Raw genomic sequence first — 17,298 nt, 5'->3', positions numbered from 1 at the left:
GATGTGCTAGAAACAGAAGTGCCACCATAGAAAATGACTGTGATCACTGTTAGGTGAACGAGTGCGGAATGTGAATAAAAAGCTACAGTACAACTGAAACCGGGTGAAGTCTCACGTGAAATGAACGTTTATCGTCTCTGAATCGCCAATGAGGTGTCGGCTATTGCTGGTAAACAAAACCGGTGGTCAAGCGAAGTAGTGGTAAACACATGAAAAAGTAGGATAGGAAGTGCACAATATTATGGGTGAAAGTGAAGCTCGGGCAAAGATGTATCCGCAATAGATTAACGAGTTTAAAGCGGTGCGCGAATGAACAGGCAAACGTGAGGGCTCGGTCATGAATATTATTAGACACTTACTGGTATAATCAACCGTGGCGGTGTGGCGTTTAGACCATCTCCTTCCGTGTTCGAAAATGGGGGAGGTTAGAGTGATGAATACGAGGCCAATCGGCTGTAGTTATCTAATGTGACGGTGGTCACGTGGTCTGAGTGAGCCGGCTTCATGCTGGAGCAGAATGCATCCGTCACGGTAACTCAAGATTGATTCAATACCATGCAGAATAATACGTGGGGTCAAAATGAACACTCGCATACCAAATAATATTGGTATGTAGATATAATAATAATATAACGATGACACACGGAAAATACCGTGTAGGTGTGCATTTCTAACGAATATGTGAGGAAAATGTGATGTGTTAGATGGCGCGAAAAATTATAAGCAATTCTACATCCTAAATACAGTCAATAATGTTCAACCAATGTGTTTAACACAAAAACATTTTTTATCAAAAGCTGAACAATGGTGTGTTAACTGTTTTATGTTTAATCAACAAAAATTGCATTCATAAGCCTATTCAGCAATAACTCCAAATGTACATTCTAAGAAGTTATATAGTTCTGCAAATAAGTATTAAGTTGCTGAGGATCCGAATAGTCCATTAGACAATGCTATGGATGTATCGCAGCTATTACAGAAAGCGAGAAAATTTAACCCTATCATTCATCCCTACAGGCTGTAGAGAATTCAGTTCCTTTATCCAGAAGAATTCTGATTTCAATCTCTGTTTCACTGGATCCATGTCGGAGCGTTGTTTTACTACCTCCAGTATTGTAATTCTCAGTTGGGATATTTGATGTTTAGCATTCATCCAGTGGGTAGCTACAGTAGATTTCGCATTCTGTGATCGAATGTTACTTTTATGTTGTCATTCTGATTTTAATTTTCTTTTCTGTCTGTCCTACGTACATTTTGCCACATGGGCATTTGATCACGTAAATTGCGTTTTTGGTGTCACATGTACTTGAGTGATGCAGATCAATTTTATATCCTTTCGTGGGATGCAGAAGCACATTACCTGTAATGACATTATTGCAATGCACACAATTTAGACATTTAGACATTCCCTTATGTGTCATCACCTTCTCCTGTTTCATGGTCAAAATTTCTTTTAGGTTTTTTGTTCTTTGAAAAGCGAAAGTGACGTGCCCACTGTATAGCCCTTGAAGTTATGGCACAGAGCATACACACTTAACAGAAGTAACAAAACAATTAAAAAGTTGAAAACACAACACATGAAAAATCCTACTCCAATTTAATAAAGTAGAGTAAATGTAATAAACAAAGTGATATCAAAACTGCAACAAAAAATGTCAAAACGATATAACAAATCAGGATAGGGATACCTTGACCCACCAGCCCTTGTGGGGAAGGGGGTATGGGGAATCTCCCTGGGCACCAATGTGAAAGAAAAATTATAGGTTTGCCACAGTCCTGCGGGAGTCCTTCGGATGGGAGCGAGCACAGACCCCTGTGTAGTCCTTTGGTATTCGCACTGGAGTCATGGGGGCCGGATTATTTTGTTTTCAAAGTTGGCGTTGGGGTTTCGTGCTGCTTTGCTGCTTTGGGGCCTGCGGGCAACCCTCTCTGTGGTTTTCAAAAGTCCTTGTATGGAGAGATGTTAGCATCTGGCAGGAGGGTTTATGGAGGTCCTGGCTGCAGGCGAGCTCTGCGGTCAACCCCTCATGATGCATGGGTAAGTGCACAGCCGGGGGTTGACTGCAGATGTATGATAATAAAATATCACTTTATCTTCAGAGAAAAAATTGAAATCACTGAAAAAACAAAGGTTAAAGTTGAGTTATACGAAGGTCATCTAATAAAAAAAAAAATAACGTTTTAAAACAAAAACAACACTGAAACTCACCATTTATGTGTGATTGACATAAGTGTAGCTTGCACCGCTATGAAGCACCATGACCTCAAATGTTACAGCATTGATGACATCTGAAATCTATGACAGTGCAAGTAATAGTTGCCAATTATAAATAACTGGTGAATATCAGTGGTTTTTGGCTGTAAACCTTAGTTTATTATTACAGGACCTACGTAGAACTTCATATTTACCTTTGTTTTTTAGTGGATTATATATTACCTACTGGCAGTCGCCAGTAGGTAGGCATAGTTAGAATCTATTATCCATAGGAAAAGCTTTTTGATTTGCTAATATCTTTCGGGCCGTTTGATGAATCTTTGCCAAATTTTCAAAACTGGTGGCCTGCTCCGGTCAGCTCCTGCCCTGAAAGCTTCGGGTGATTCGTCAAGCAGGGCAGAGAAAAAAGGGGGTCCCAAAGCGTGTTTTCCTAATGTTAATTTCCATAGGAATTTTTGGACAGGCAACAGCCGAAACCGGTGAACGGAATTCCTCCAAACTTGACAAAAAGGTATCTCTTGGTTCAGAAAGCTGCTTTTTTTCAATGGTGTAAATCCATTCAGTAGTTCCTGAGAAATTAAAAAAAGAAAACTTTATTTATCTGAGCACCAAGGAGGAGTCGTGACTCCTCCCGGGTGCGAGCTAACTTCGGATTGGCTGTCAACATTCCAAACCAGGAAGTGTTGGCAGCCATCTTGTGACTCGGTAACTGAGTCACAAGAAAGCAGTGAAAATAACATAAAAAAAAAGAAAAAGGGGCAGGGTAGAAACACCCTGACCCCTAGGCCTACTGAGGGGGTCAGGGACCCTAGGACCAAAAAAGTATTATTCTTTTTTTTTAAATTGGCAGAATTTGCGCTGGGTGCACAAATTCTGATGAGAAAATTAAAAAAGAAACAAAGCGCAGGCTCCCATGCTTTGTTATTCTTAAGCCCTCGGGTGGGCCAGGTCCCGGGGGCATGCCTTAATTATATAGATGGGGATTGTGGGGACCCCCACAGTCCCGGGGACTGCCACCTACACAGGGCCTTATTGATGATTGTGGGGGCTATCCAGCCCCCCCGCAGCCCCGGGGACCACCACCTTCCTGTGGCTCCTATTTTAAAAAAATGAAATTTATGTGGGAGGCTAGAGTCCCCCACATGCCTCGGTGACCACCTCCCTGGAGCTCTGTTTTAAAAAAAGAAATATGTGTGTTGGTTGCTCGAGCCCCCCCACACTCCCTGGGGACCACCACTTCCACGGGGCACTAAATATGCAAATTTGGGGGTCCATTATGGACCCCTGCCCCCGGGGACCACCACTTCCCTGAGGCTTTAGAACAGAAGGGAGCGGGGCCTTTGATGGCCCTGTGGACTGCCACCCCCCTTGGCCGGCTCCTGCAATGTCCCGGGGTGCCCACCCCCGGGACATTGCTGTTTGCTATGGCAGGGCAGGAGCCCTGCCATAGCACACTCTGCTTTGCTTGATTGAAACGAGAGCAGGTACACCTGCTCTCGCCTCAACCAAGCAAAGCATATTGCTTTTGCACAAGGGGAGCTGCATGTCAGCAGCTCCCCTTGTGCAAAAACAATGCTGACTCCCGCAAGAGTCGGGGAGCCGACGGGACTGTGGGGGTGTTGGGGATTCCCCCACGATCCCCATTGGAGAGACCAGGCCCCGGGGGAATGGGTTCTTGGGGCCAGAAGTGGCCTGGGAGGGGGGCCACATGGCCCCCCTCCACTATAATTAAAAATGTTAACAAAAAAAAATGTGGAAAGGCCTGCCCCTGGCGATGAGGTTCCCTGGCCATAATTGGCCTGAGAAGGGGGGCCATATGGCCCAACCCAAAATTAAAAATAAAATAAAAAGGCTGGCAGGTCCCGGGTGATGTGGGTCTCGGGGTCATAATGGGCCTCTGGAGGGAGGCCACACGGTTCACCTCCCCCTTTTTAAAAAAAAAAACAAGGCTGCAAGGCCCCGGGGGATGGGGTCCCTTCCCATAAAACACAAAAAAAGGAACTGGCAATCCCTCCCCTCCCTGCCCAACTCTGCAAATGCACCCCCTGGCACGTTGTATGTTGGGGAATTAATTCCCCTTCAAAAACCTGAGGGTCCTTGGGGGACAACTAGTCTACCGGGTACCTCCAGTAAGCACCACAGAGCTGCAGTGCAGAGAGGTGGTCTGACGCTACGCCCATTTTTACACCACTCTGCAAACGCGGCTTCTGGTGCAGTACTGGTGGGGCGATGAGGTCCTCTTGTGTCCTGAGGGCCTCAGCACACAAGTGGACTTCATCCTCCGAGCAGCAGTGTGCCAGAAGCCGTTTGCAGCATGGTGTAAAAAGGGGCGTGGCCTCAGACCAGGTTTCAAGGGAACTTAATACCATTAGTGTTTTAATGTAGTGATAGGATTACTACATACCAATGAATGAGTCACTACAAAACTAAAACAACAGTGACAGAGTGTTTGCTGGAAGTGTAATGATACAAACTAGTAAAATTAACGTATAAAACACAAATTTGCAAGTACATTAAAGACTGCATACATCGTCTATAAGGGTTTTGAAGTAGTGTATGCCCTAAGGCCTATTTTAAAGCATGAGTACTTAGATAGTGAGTGGATGATTACAAGACTGCAAGGAAAGAACCTGATTGAATTTATAACAGCCTCAGTTGTACCACAGTATACAGATAAACACATACTGCTGAATGGCTCACTACAATATTGAAGCAGTAGTGTGAAAATGTTTGCTGGAAGTATTAGGATACACATTGTGGAATTGAACGTATAAAACATAAGTTTGCTGGTGCATAGAACAGTGCATCCACAGTCCATAGAGGTTTGAAACAGCCTATGCACTAAGTCCTCTTTTAATCCATGACTATCTAGATACTGACTGGATCATTACACTTCTGCAAAGAAAGTTCCTCACTAAATTTATTACAGCTTCAGTTTTACTACCGTACAATCAAAAAGAACATACTTCTGAGTGGCTCACTACCATACTAAAACAGCAGTGTCAGGGTGTTTGGTGGAAGTCTAAGAATACAGACTGGGGAATTGAAGGCATAAAATACAAGTTTGCACCTGCATACAAGACTGCATGTATACTCCATACGGATTTTAAGCAATCGATACCCTCAAACCCACTTTGCATATTTTAAATCAATACAAACATTTAAAGAATATATAACCGAATCTATAACTGCTTCACTTTTAGTACAATAAAGACATTAATAGATAGTGCTCAAACCTTTATTATTTTTCAACAATAAATTTATTCTGGTAACATCTCATAATTTAACAGACCTTCCAATACAACTTCGTCACATATGTCATAAAGATCGATTTCCTCGTCAGCAGGTTCTGATTTAATGTGTTCTAAAATTTCAACATAATTTAAAACTTCAACAAAATCTGCATCATTGCATAATTTTTCCTTTATGTTCTTGCTCCTTGTATAAAAATATAAACAGTTAATTTTATCACTTTTCGTAATATATAATACAAAACTACCGTTTTCACCTATTTTGGCCTACAAAAAATACTATATAAATACCATTATCTAATAACATTCCATTAGTAGACTTTTAGTCCTTTGCAAAATTATACAACTATAATTACTTATAACGATATCCTGTTCTTAGCTTTTCTTAAATTTTGAAAGCAGTCACTCCTTATGACTATAGGAAAAGACTCAGGCTGTTATAGTAAAATACACTACTAAAAAATGCAGAAATGTCTATTCACCTTACCCTTTCCAAAATAGTAAATGTGTTTTACCATAATGGAAAAGATACTATTTATTGTCCTGAACAACACTGTGTATCTGTTTATATTTAGACATCATTATCACACTACTTTTTGAATACGTCATGTGTTTACTCTATCTCCATTCCTCATCTATAACTTATGCTAACCCTACTAATTACCTACCCCTTCCAATTTAGAACTAGCCTCTCCTCTAGTATTTATCTGCAACCTTGTAGCTTACGGTTCTTTACTTTTCTCACTGCTTTTAAACTATAATTACCTAACATTCATTAACCTAGGCCTCTCAGTTTGTCTAATTTTTATATTATTAATTTCCTTCTGTTCTTCTACTAACTTTTCTTTATGCAGTTGCTTGTTATCTATTCTGTCAATTCTTCAATTTCTTGTGTTTTTTCATTATTGTTCCTTCTTAATTCAAAAGTCTTTTTACTATTCCTAACTCAATGTGTTCTTTTCCCTTAAGACCTTCCTTAACACAAATGTTATTTTTTCTCCTTTTAAGTTAGAGAAAATACATCGACTGAGTACATTAAATATTGTCTATAATGTCAGGTAAGTTTACATACTCACTAACTTGTCAAACCACGTCCTTTAACTCTCACAGTAATCACAGTAATATTTCCACTTTCTCTTCACGAATGTCTAAAGATCAACTGAAAACGGGTCTGAACTCCTAAACGTCTACGATGAAGTGCGCACTCGTCAGTGAGCGCGCGCCTCACCAAGGATGCCCCACAACTCTATGGTAAATAACTAGATCGCAACCGCGTCTGAGCCACGGCCCGTGCAAGGATTTGCGATTTGGCAGGCAGGGCGGGCGTGGGAGGGGCAGAGTGAGGGGTGATAAACAACGGAATCTGCATGATTGCAGGTAACTAAACAATTACATTAATAAAACGAATTTCGGGCCATATTATCAACAAAACGCGATATCATCAAAAGGCAACACATTATCCCCGCTTTTATCAGCAGGAAAGTACAGATAAAGCGGCGATAATCCATCTAGTTTTGTTCATAATATGACCCGAAATGCATGCTAATGGCTTCGTGGTGACCATCACGCATGGTTAGGGGTTCGTACATGCATGTTTAAGCTCTATTAAAAAAAAAAATGTAGGAAAAATTGCAACGTACGCGTACAGAAATATGTACATTTACGAGCAGGAGCTGCATGCTGATTGGCTGTCAATACTCCAAACCAGGAAGTGTTGCAAGCCATCTTATTTCTCACGGCAGCCGAGTCACAAGGAAACAGTAAAACAAAGTTGACAAATAAGGAAAGGGGGCACGATGGAAACATTCTGAATCTAAAGTGTTACTCAGGGGATGGTAGATTTATTGTACGCGTACCAACCACTTATGGACGACGTACAGCTATAATGTTGAAAGTCGTCACGTAAGCGTACGTAAGCAAGAAAACTAAAAATAATTTTAGATATTTATGAAGTGTATTTGTTTATATGTTGTGTGGCTCTAAAAAGAGCCGTTGTGTTTATTACAAGATTTTAGTACTTACAAGTAAGTAACTGTTAGAACTGGGATTTCTGGTAGACTAAGGCTGACGCCAAAGCCAGGCAGAAACCACCAATCTAGTCAGGGCAAGGGAGTCACACGGCAAGATAACCCCTGCTCACCCCCTTGGTAGCTTGGCACGAGCAGACAGGCTTATCCCGGAGGCAATGTGTAAAGCATTTGCGCACGCACACAACAGCAACAACATCCTAGGCACAACACAAAAGGAACTCCACACAAGGTTATATAAAAATAACTTCTGAAAAGTCAAAACACATCAGATAGTAATCACACATGTACATTGTGCCAACTGGCACGGGCAATATTCACAAGGGATTATGTACAAGACAGGGCCACCAGGACCACTGTCAGGTATCAGCACTCTTAGAACTAGAAATACTGTTAGACATAGCACGTTGGAGATCATAGAATAATAATCATTTTAGCACACAACCAGTAACTACTGGTACCAGGTAAGTACCACCTATGCAACCCTAACCACCTTAGGAGAATATTGTGCAGGGAACCAGGACCTCACTAGCAACACCTGTACTAGGAGAAAAAAACAACCACCTAAGTATCACAATACCTGTAGGGGTATAAGCAAGAACATATTACACATGATGCATCAAAACATTCAGAGGTGTAGGAAAGGAAAACACATGATGCATAAATATACATTCAGCGGTGTAAGAACAAGGCACATGGTGCATCAAAACACAATTGCGCAAAACTCACATAAGTCACCACCTGTGACTGTCCCTAGGCCCTCTGGCATTGTTGGGGCTAGGGCGCACTGTGTCCCAATGCCCGGGGCCTAAACGTGGCAGCTGCCCACGAAGTGCTGGGTAGCTGTGTGCACTGATGAGGGGCCACGTTGGGGCCTCGCAGGCTCTGACCAACTGACTGTCCCCTGAGCCCTCGGGGGCTCTTCACACAAAATGGCCCCACCGTTGGAGTCCCCCTCCTGGGGACTCGATATCTCACAAAGGCCTCGGAGCCTCTCTGGGCTTAAATTAAACTGATTGCCCCCTGAGCCTCAACAGGGCTCGTCAACACATGGGGCCGCTTGAGCCTCTCAGGGCTCATTCACAACCGTGCCCCCGGACACTGGAGTCCCCCCCTTTGTGGGGCTCGAGATTAAAAGGAAATGGCCAGGAGCCTCTGGTCATGGGCTCACACAATGGGGACTCGCTGGGGGAGCGGCCCGCCGCCTACCAGGGCCGCTCTACCCTCCCAGCGCCCCTCAGCCAGTCAGCAGCAACACGTGGGGAGGGCACAGGCAATGTGCTTCGACGCCTCCCCCTCCTTCCAACCAAACACCGCGTGCCCCCACTCACCGGATACTCTGGGGCGACTTCTGGTCTCGGCGGCCGCTGCGGGCGGGAGAGCTCCTCCGGACTCTTCCTTCCTTCATCCGGCCCAGAGCGGGGTGGGCTCCCGCCTGGGTCTTCCGCCCTCACTCTGGGCACCACGGCCGTCTGGGGCTCTCCCTTGCTCCCGGGAGCCCTGGAAGAAGACGCCGACCTCTCGCTGGTTGCTCAGAAGCGTGGGGTGGGCTCCCGTCCGCTTCCTTTTCCTCTGGCTCCTCCCCCGATGACGCGGCGGAAGGCTCGGCCGGCTGGGCCAATCCCAGCGTGGCCCTACGGTGATGCCGGCGGCTTCGTCTCTCACAGGGAAACTCGGCCTCGGGGCGGCACCGGTGATTTCAACCCGGGGTGGGCTCCCGGAAAATAAACAAATACGGGCCAATATGCGTCGTGGGCAGCCGCTTGGGATTTACTCAATAGAAAGAGCGGCCAAGTCACTGGCAGCGCAGAATGCAGGGTGGGCACCTGCCTGGAACACAAAGCGCCACCAAGCGCAAGATGAATACTTACAGCGCTCCCAAAGCCCTATAAGCAAAACAAAGGCGCTCCCCAGTGCTAGTGGCACAAACCAAGGTCCAAGTAAAAATAAAGCGCTCCCAGCGCTAGAGGCCCATAGTCCAGGACCAGTTCAGCCACAAGGTCCCTAGCAGCAGTCCAGGGGCTGCTTGGGCCCAGGGAGGCAAGCCTTCCCCTGGGCCCAAGCAGCAGCATGCCCCTGGTGGATTCTAGTCAGAAACAAGAACATTTTCAGAGTGTCAAAGCACCCTTTTTATACTCAAAATCCTTTGTCTAAAGGTGCAGGGTGGGGGACAAACCAGTCGCAGCTGGTTTTGGAGCACCCTTGATGTGCTCAGCCACCCCTCCCATTCACTAGTCAGGACAGGGTCATCAGTTGCACCACAGGGGGCGGAGCCAGCATTGTGTGGGGAAAGCCCAGGCCTATTCAGGACCCAGGTGCACTCCTCCCCTCACATCAGCATGCAAATCTCAACACTCACCACTGGGCAGACCCATCCAGACATCCTGGAGCCAGGCTCCAGCCAATCACGTGTCAGCACACTAACTACACACGCACACCCATATCTAGAAGTGGCACTTCCACACTAGACACATTCATTCCGCATACATCATTACGCAGCATTCAATCTCACGAGTTCACACATACCAAACTCAACCCTGCACTCCCCACACATCAGGAACTACCATGGTCACACAAATTCCACATGCATTCCTATGGGAGGGCAGGTCACCACCACACACACAGAGAGCTCACGCACTTTACACTGTACCACAGTGAAAAAGTGCGCAGAGACCTAAAATCACCAACACCAGGTTACAGAAACAGGCGAGGCAAAAGCAAAAAGTTTCGGGGTGAAACCTGCCAAAAGGGCCAGGCCCAACAGTAACGATGCAGAGTCTTAAGTTTATAAGGAACACTATGTTCCCCTCATCTGTAAAATGTACACCATCTCTCCTATAGATGCCATGCATATTGAAACGCAGATTATTGTTGTAAATGGACCCCATTCGGTAGTCTCGGAGAAAGGCAGAAACAGATTTATTCACATGTTTCCTAGATTTTTCAAACTGTGGACAATAATGGTTGGACCGCTTCCATCTCTGCCTTTGGCATATATTAGAATATACAAAGACAGTTTTGGGGAACAGTGTCATCAATTGGGCAAAGGTGTCCTTCATGAGCATTTCCAGAGCTACCCCAGTCAAAGTGCCTAGGTCATTGCCACCACAGTGCACAATTATGAGATCAGGGTGTTCGAGATGCATAAAGGATTTCACCAATGGCATCAATTGGTACAACTTTAATCCTCTCTGTCCAATCCATTTAATGTCTACATTTGGTAAACCTAGGTCCTTGTGAATTCTTTTCTGTTGTGCGTACCTTTCACTCCAGAAAATATAGCTGTGTCCCACAATCCACACTAGCATTTTGAAGAGAGGTCTGGATGCACTCTGATGGCGTCTGTAAATGAAATGCTAGATTCAAAAGTAAGATTTTTCTGAAATGGAGAACAACATGCAGTTTAAAAAAAAAAAATGATTGGTTGTTTGACAACATTTTACAGGAAACTAGGTTCCATGTTTCTGTTTTTTAAAAGCCTTATTTTTATTGATTAAGAAAAAGTAATAAAAAAGAACGTTACATAAGATAAGCTGGTATATTCTCCAGCCAAGCACACTTGCTATTTTAATTTGCAACAATGCATGATGAACTTTTCACCTGTGTGCTGAGTTAGGTGTTCCCTGAAGTGTTTCTATGGTAACTGGCAGAGTCTGGAACGGGGGAAGGGTTGAAAGTTCTATTAGTTCGAAAGCTTTGGAATGTTAAACCAATAGAAATGTGTGTTTTCTTTTGCATTAATGTGAACAGGATTTTAATTGGTTATTTATATGTATGTATGCGTAAAATGAGAGGGAAAATGTTCAATTTGACGGCTGTGCTGCAAACACTGAGCTCCAGAGATTTTGTAGAAGAATATCCACTGTGTGAGTGGTATTCTTGTTAATCTAGAATTCAATTTAAAAGGTGAGTTGAAAATTTGTATGGGAGTGCGTGTGTGCGGTGTATCTTTGTACATTAACAAATTATGGGGTATATTATCAAGACTCTGAGATACAATTATCGCCACTTTATCGGCAGGAAACTGCCGATAAAGTGTTGATAATGTTATCGCCTGTATTGATAATATCCCCCTATATCCATCCGTTGTTAAACGTTTTATAGTAGTAAATGTGTTTTGCTACAATGCATGCTGTTATGTTTTTTTTTTAATATCATTTTGTGCCTCTGTACACTAAGGGATTATTGTCGTTTTTATCGGCAGGAAAATGCCAATAAAGCGATGATAATGAGCTTGATAATATGCTCTTGAGAATTCCCATACCAGCCCAGGTTAACACTAGAACTTGGACTTCTATAGCGATTTACAAGAACCTATTATCAATCCCATTTTTGCCGTTTTATCGGCAGTTTCCTGTCCATAAAACGTCGATACTCTTAACACTGGTCCTTAATAATAGGCCTGTCAGTGCCATATCATCAGTAAAGGGCGACACATTATCGCCGCTTTTACCGGCAGGAAACGGCCACTAAAGCGGTGATAATGGGCTCCATAATATATCCTTGTGAATTTCCATAGAAGCCCAGGTTAACACCATAACCTGGGTTTCTATGGGAATTCACAAGGATATATTATCGAGAGCATTATCACTGCTTTACCGGCAGTTTCCTATCAATAAAAGCAGCGATAATGTATCGTCCTTTATTAATATTATGGCCCTTAATCTATCGCCTTTTGTTGATAATATGTCCCGAAATTCATTTTATTAATTTAATTGAATACTTACCTGCAATGAGCCAGGGGGTATATTACCAAGGGGGGCGATAGGCAATTATCACAGATTTAGCTTCTGTTTTCGGCCGCTAAGCGACGATAATTCTATCGCCCTATTAGCAACCTGTCCCTAACTGTTGTTAGCGACAGCTTTTAGGCGATAGCGAGCAGTTCGGGGCCCACTTTGCATGTCAGCGATGTTTATCGCTAATGACGTGCAAACTGGGCGTACCCAACCAGTTACCGACTTAAAGCAGTCGCTAACGTCGCTATCGCCTATTAGCAAGGCAGGCGTACCCTTGGGAATATTTGCGCTAACCGCGAATATCTCCAGCTCTTAGCCATGTTATCCAATGGCAGGTGAATAACATGGCTAAGACCATTTAGTCTCTAATGCGTGAATATTGCTGTATTCTCAACGATATTCATGCATTTTGCCGCTATCGCTGGATATTTGAGCACAATGGAGAACATTTTTGCTAATAGCATGTTTTCTCCTCTAACATATCCAGCGATAGGCAGCGATAAAAAAATCGTCGCTAACCCTATTTAGCGATAAATATCTCTACTTCTTTATAATATGCCCCCAGATTCCGTTGTTTATCACTCCTCACCCTGCCCCTCCTCCGCCCCACCTGCCTGCCCCATCGCAACTTCCTCCACGGGCCGCGGCTGTTTCTATATTCCGTTATATTGTACTGTCTATTTATACTCTCATTTTTTATTACATTTTCCTTGCTTCATACTCCTTGTTCTTTTATTGTAAGTCCTCTTATTTTTATACTCTGAGGTTTGTCCTCCTACTCCTCCCTCTGTTCTTGTAAGTAATATAATAGAATATTTGATATATTTTGTTTTGTAATGTTATATATATTTTTTAATTATAAGTTGTGTTTATCGATACTAAAAATACTGCATCATGCCAACGAAAAACCAAAAGAGAAAGCAACGAAAGAAAAGTGTGTATTTGAAGAGAACTCACCAAGAAGATTTACATGAAGAGAGATATCTTAACAAACAGAGAGAAAGTCCTGGTAAGAGCAGGAGCACTTTTTTGAGGAAAATACTAAAGACTAAGAGCAGTGTTCAGAAACAGAAAAATGTCTTTAGTGTATCAGCAATGAGGAAAAAAACTACTAATAAAGAAAAGAATAATGGAAACTCAAGTGCAGACAAAACTGTGTATAGTACAAGGAGAAAAAATCAATTAATAGCAATTAGGAAAAAAATGTTTTATAATAGATTGGTATCAAATTTAATGAAATAAATTAAGGTATATAAGAAAAAACTGTATTTTATAAGAAGAAGAAAGCTACAGAAAATGTAGTTGAGAAAGCTTTGGAATTGAAAAGAAAACTATTTTAGTAATCAATAGAATTAGATCGCTAGATAAACCAATCCATTTAATGAAGTTCAAAAGTAGGTGGAAAAGACTAATTAACAGAAGTAATTTTTGTGAGTTTGTTTTGGGTGAATGGAAACATAGTTCAAGTTCTGAGCCTTTTTTTAATGAAGAAAGTTATCTTCAGAGTAATGATTTGTTGCATGCAGTTGACACTACTGGTCGTGCTTATGAGGTTAGAAATGTTTGTCTTATTGAGAAAGAGAAAATTGTTCCTAGAAATGCAGAAGACGTGTTAGCTGGTGAAGTTTTAGGCAGACGTCCTAAAGCTCCAGTGTACACTTGGAATTGTAGTAGTATTTACAGTGTGCGGCAAGAATCTATTTATTTTTTACGCAATTTCTTACGTAATTATACCAAGAAAAGTGTTAAACAAAAGATTAAGATGTTACAAGGACTAGACCCTTGCAGAGTGAGAGAAAATACTGGTTTACAAGGTCATTCTCTGCCTTGTGTTTCTAAAAAAGTATGTCGAAGTGTTTTCCACCATTTCAGGATGTTAGCAGTTCATCATACTCAGATGAGGAAATTAGTCAGAACATTGCATTAAGCGAAAAGTCCAGCACTAATGTTAAAAAAGTTGAACAGTGCTCTTTTGCATGGATCTGTATCAGATGTAACAAATGTTTGTGATGAAATTGAGATTAGTTACTTTGGTCCTCAGGAAGACAGTGCAGAAAGTGAGAGATTAATAGAAGAAAATGTGGAAGAGAATGTAGGACAGTGCAATGTAGAAAATTTCTAGCAAGAAATTATACAGTTTAAGGTGATTTCAAGTGAAAGGCCAAATTATTTTTGTATCTGTTGTCGACAAATTCATTATAAAAATCAGACCAGGACTGTTGATCTTTATTTAAAAAGTGAAAAGGAAAATAATAATGAGTGGAAGGATTTTGCAACTTATTTGTTGGTAGAGAATTGTTTTGATTTGGGTTCTGATCAGCGTATTTGTAAATATTGTTATAACAAATTAGAAGAGAACAAAATGCCTGCTAGAGCTGTGCATAGTAATCTTGAGTTGGTAAATATTGCTTCTGAACTGATGGATTTAAATACCTATGAGTCTATTCTTATTCAATGTGTGCATCCATTTCAGGCTATTGTTCGTATGGAGCCTAAGATAGAAAAATTGCCTCCTTTTGATTTACAAAGAGGATTAAAGGGAAGAGTTGTATATTTGCCTCTAGATTTATAGAAAAATATTGAAACTATTGGTGTAGAAAATGTAGAGGATGAACCTTTAGTTATTCTTGTTAATGGCGTTCCTACTAAGAGTAAGAAAATCGGCAAGAATTAGTGGATGTTAGGAAAGTGAAAAAGGCATCGTTGTATCTGCTAAAAAATAATCGATATTACAAAAATGTGTATGTGGGAGAAGAAGAAATAACTGTACAAGAAGATACTGACTTGCCATCTGGACAAATTGAAAAAGTGGATGTGTCTAGAACTGAAGAAATCTGCGAACATTACAGTGTTCATCCATTGCATTCCAAAGAAATGATGGGGAATGCTATAGAGTTATTTCAAATGAAAGAAGCAAAAGGAAGTCCCATTAATGTATGGGGAAAAAGCTTGGAAGCCCGTTGTTTCCCTCAGTTGTTTCCTACAGGAAAAGGAGGACGATATGATGAACGACCTGTGCAGATTCCTGCATCTGAATACCAGACATCAAGATTATATGCAGAAGATGCAAGATTTCGACAATGTATTCCATATTTGTTTCATCTTTTCTTTGAGAGTGATTTGTCTGGACTTTCTTATGCAGTAAACCACATATTGAAAACAGGTGTACATCTGCAAAATATTTCGGCAAAGGAATTTATGAATAAAGTACAGCAGAAAGATAATGTTTTGGAAACTCAGCTGATTAATCTGATGGCATGTCAGCGTGGTACTAATGAGTACTGGTACCGTCGTCATGGAGAACTTAAATGTATGCTAAGGAACTTAGGAACTCCTACATGGTTCCTTACTCTAAGCTGTGCTGAATATGCTTTGGATGATTTACTTCAATTTCTTCGAGAGGCAAATCCAAATATACCAACTATCGAATACAAGACACCTGGAGAATTGTGCTCTTTGGATCCTGTTAATCTATGCAGGTATTTCAATCATAGATTCGAAACTATGATGTCTTTTTTCACCAATAAAAAAAATCCTCCTCTTGGAGAGGTTCTGGATTTCTTTTGGAGAAAGGAGTATCAAGCGAGAGGTGCTCCTCACATACATATGCTATTATGGATCAAAGATGCTCCCAAATTTGGAACAGACTCAGATGATACTGTGTTGTCTTTTATTGAACAATATGCTACACGTGAAGTACCCAAAAGTACACAAGATAAGGACTTAAGACAACAAGTATTACGATTCCAAAGCCATCGTTGTGGCAAATACTGTCATTGAAAGTACAAATCTAAGGACAAATTCTACAGCAAATGCCGTTTTGCATTTCCTCGACCTGTAATATCGAAAGGAAGAGTGAACAGTTTTATGTCATCTTTGCGACATAATATCACAAGAAAGTCTCCAAAAAATACCTACAACTTAGGAAGAAATGAACAGTCAAAATACATAAATGACTATAACTCAGTGATTTTGTCTATGTGGATTGCTAACATGGATATTCAATATGTTGCAGACAATTCCATTGCTGTTGCTCGATATGTGACATCGTACATAACAAAGTCAGAAAAGACAGAATTGAAGGAAATGTGGGAAGAGATTTCCCATGAGAAGAGTCTAAGTAAGAAATTATACAGTTACAGTTTGAAGATGTTATCTCATCGGGAAATTGGAGCGTATGAATGCTCGGATTGCTTATCATCTGCAAGTCTATACTCCAAATCTAGAAGAATCATTTTGGTGAGTCTAGGTCTTGCTGCAACACGAAACCGAGTTCTTAAATCTGTACAAGAAATTGAATATTTAGCTGAAAAAGAGCCAGAAAGTACTGATATTGTGAAAACAAATGTGTTGGATACATATTATCCAAATAGAAGTCATCATCTTGAGAACATTTGTCTCTATGAAGTGCTGCAAAACTATATTTTTAAACGGAATATTACCGAAAACATTCGCCGTTATTAGTTCTGAAGGATGTCTGGTGAAATAAAGAAAAGGAGATTTGAAAAAGGAAATTTTGAGAGCTATGAAGATTCCTTCAATGCAACTAAAGATACTATAGAATGTCCTGTTTTTGCTAAATATATCAAAATGTTGAATGACGAAATTGAGCAAGAAGCTACAATTGCAGCTGAGATTGCTAGAGACAGTTCTCAAGACAGTGAAACTTCTGCTCCGTTGAGTTAGGACCCACTGGGAGAACCAATTGTTCTAAATGAAGCAGCAACTGCTATGGAAGAGGTGGAAACAGTAATGTATCAAGGTCTAGACATCTAACAAACTTAGGAAACTTGGAAGAACAACTAAATCTTGAGCAGAAAGAAATATATGAGCAAGTGAGAGAACAGATTGACCATGGATTTTTTCATGAGTAGAAAGACTGCTCTTGCTCATCATTTGAACCTATCTCTATGTATGTGAGTGGACAAGCTGGAACAGGAAAACGTTTTTTAATTAAAGTAATCACAAGTTTTCTACAGAAAAGAACTGACTCGCATTTGTCTTGTGTTGTCACTGATCCAACTGGGTTGGCGGCACACAATATTAAAGGAATTACTTTACATCGT

The sequence above is a fragment of the Lissotriton helveticus genome, chromosome 7 (genome assembly GCF_964261635.1).
Source record: "Lissotriton helveticus chromosome 7, aLisHel1.1, whole genome shotgun sequence".
Taxonomy (NCBI): Eukaryota; Metazoa; Chordata; class Amphibia; order Caudata; family Salamandridae; genus Lissotriton; species Lissotriton helveticus.
This window is presented reverse-complemented; position numbering follows the sequence as displayed.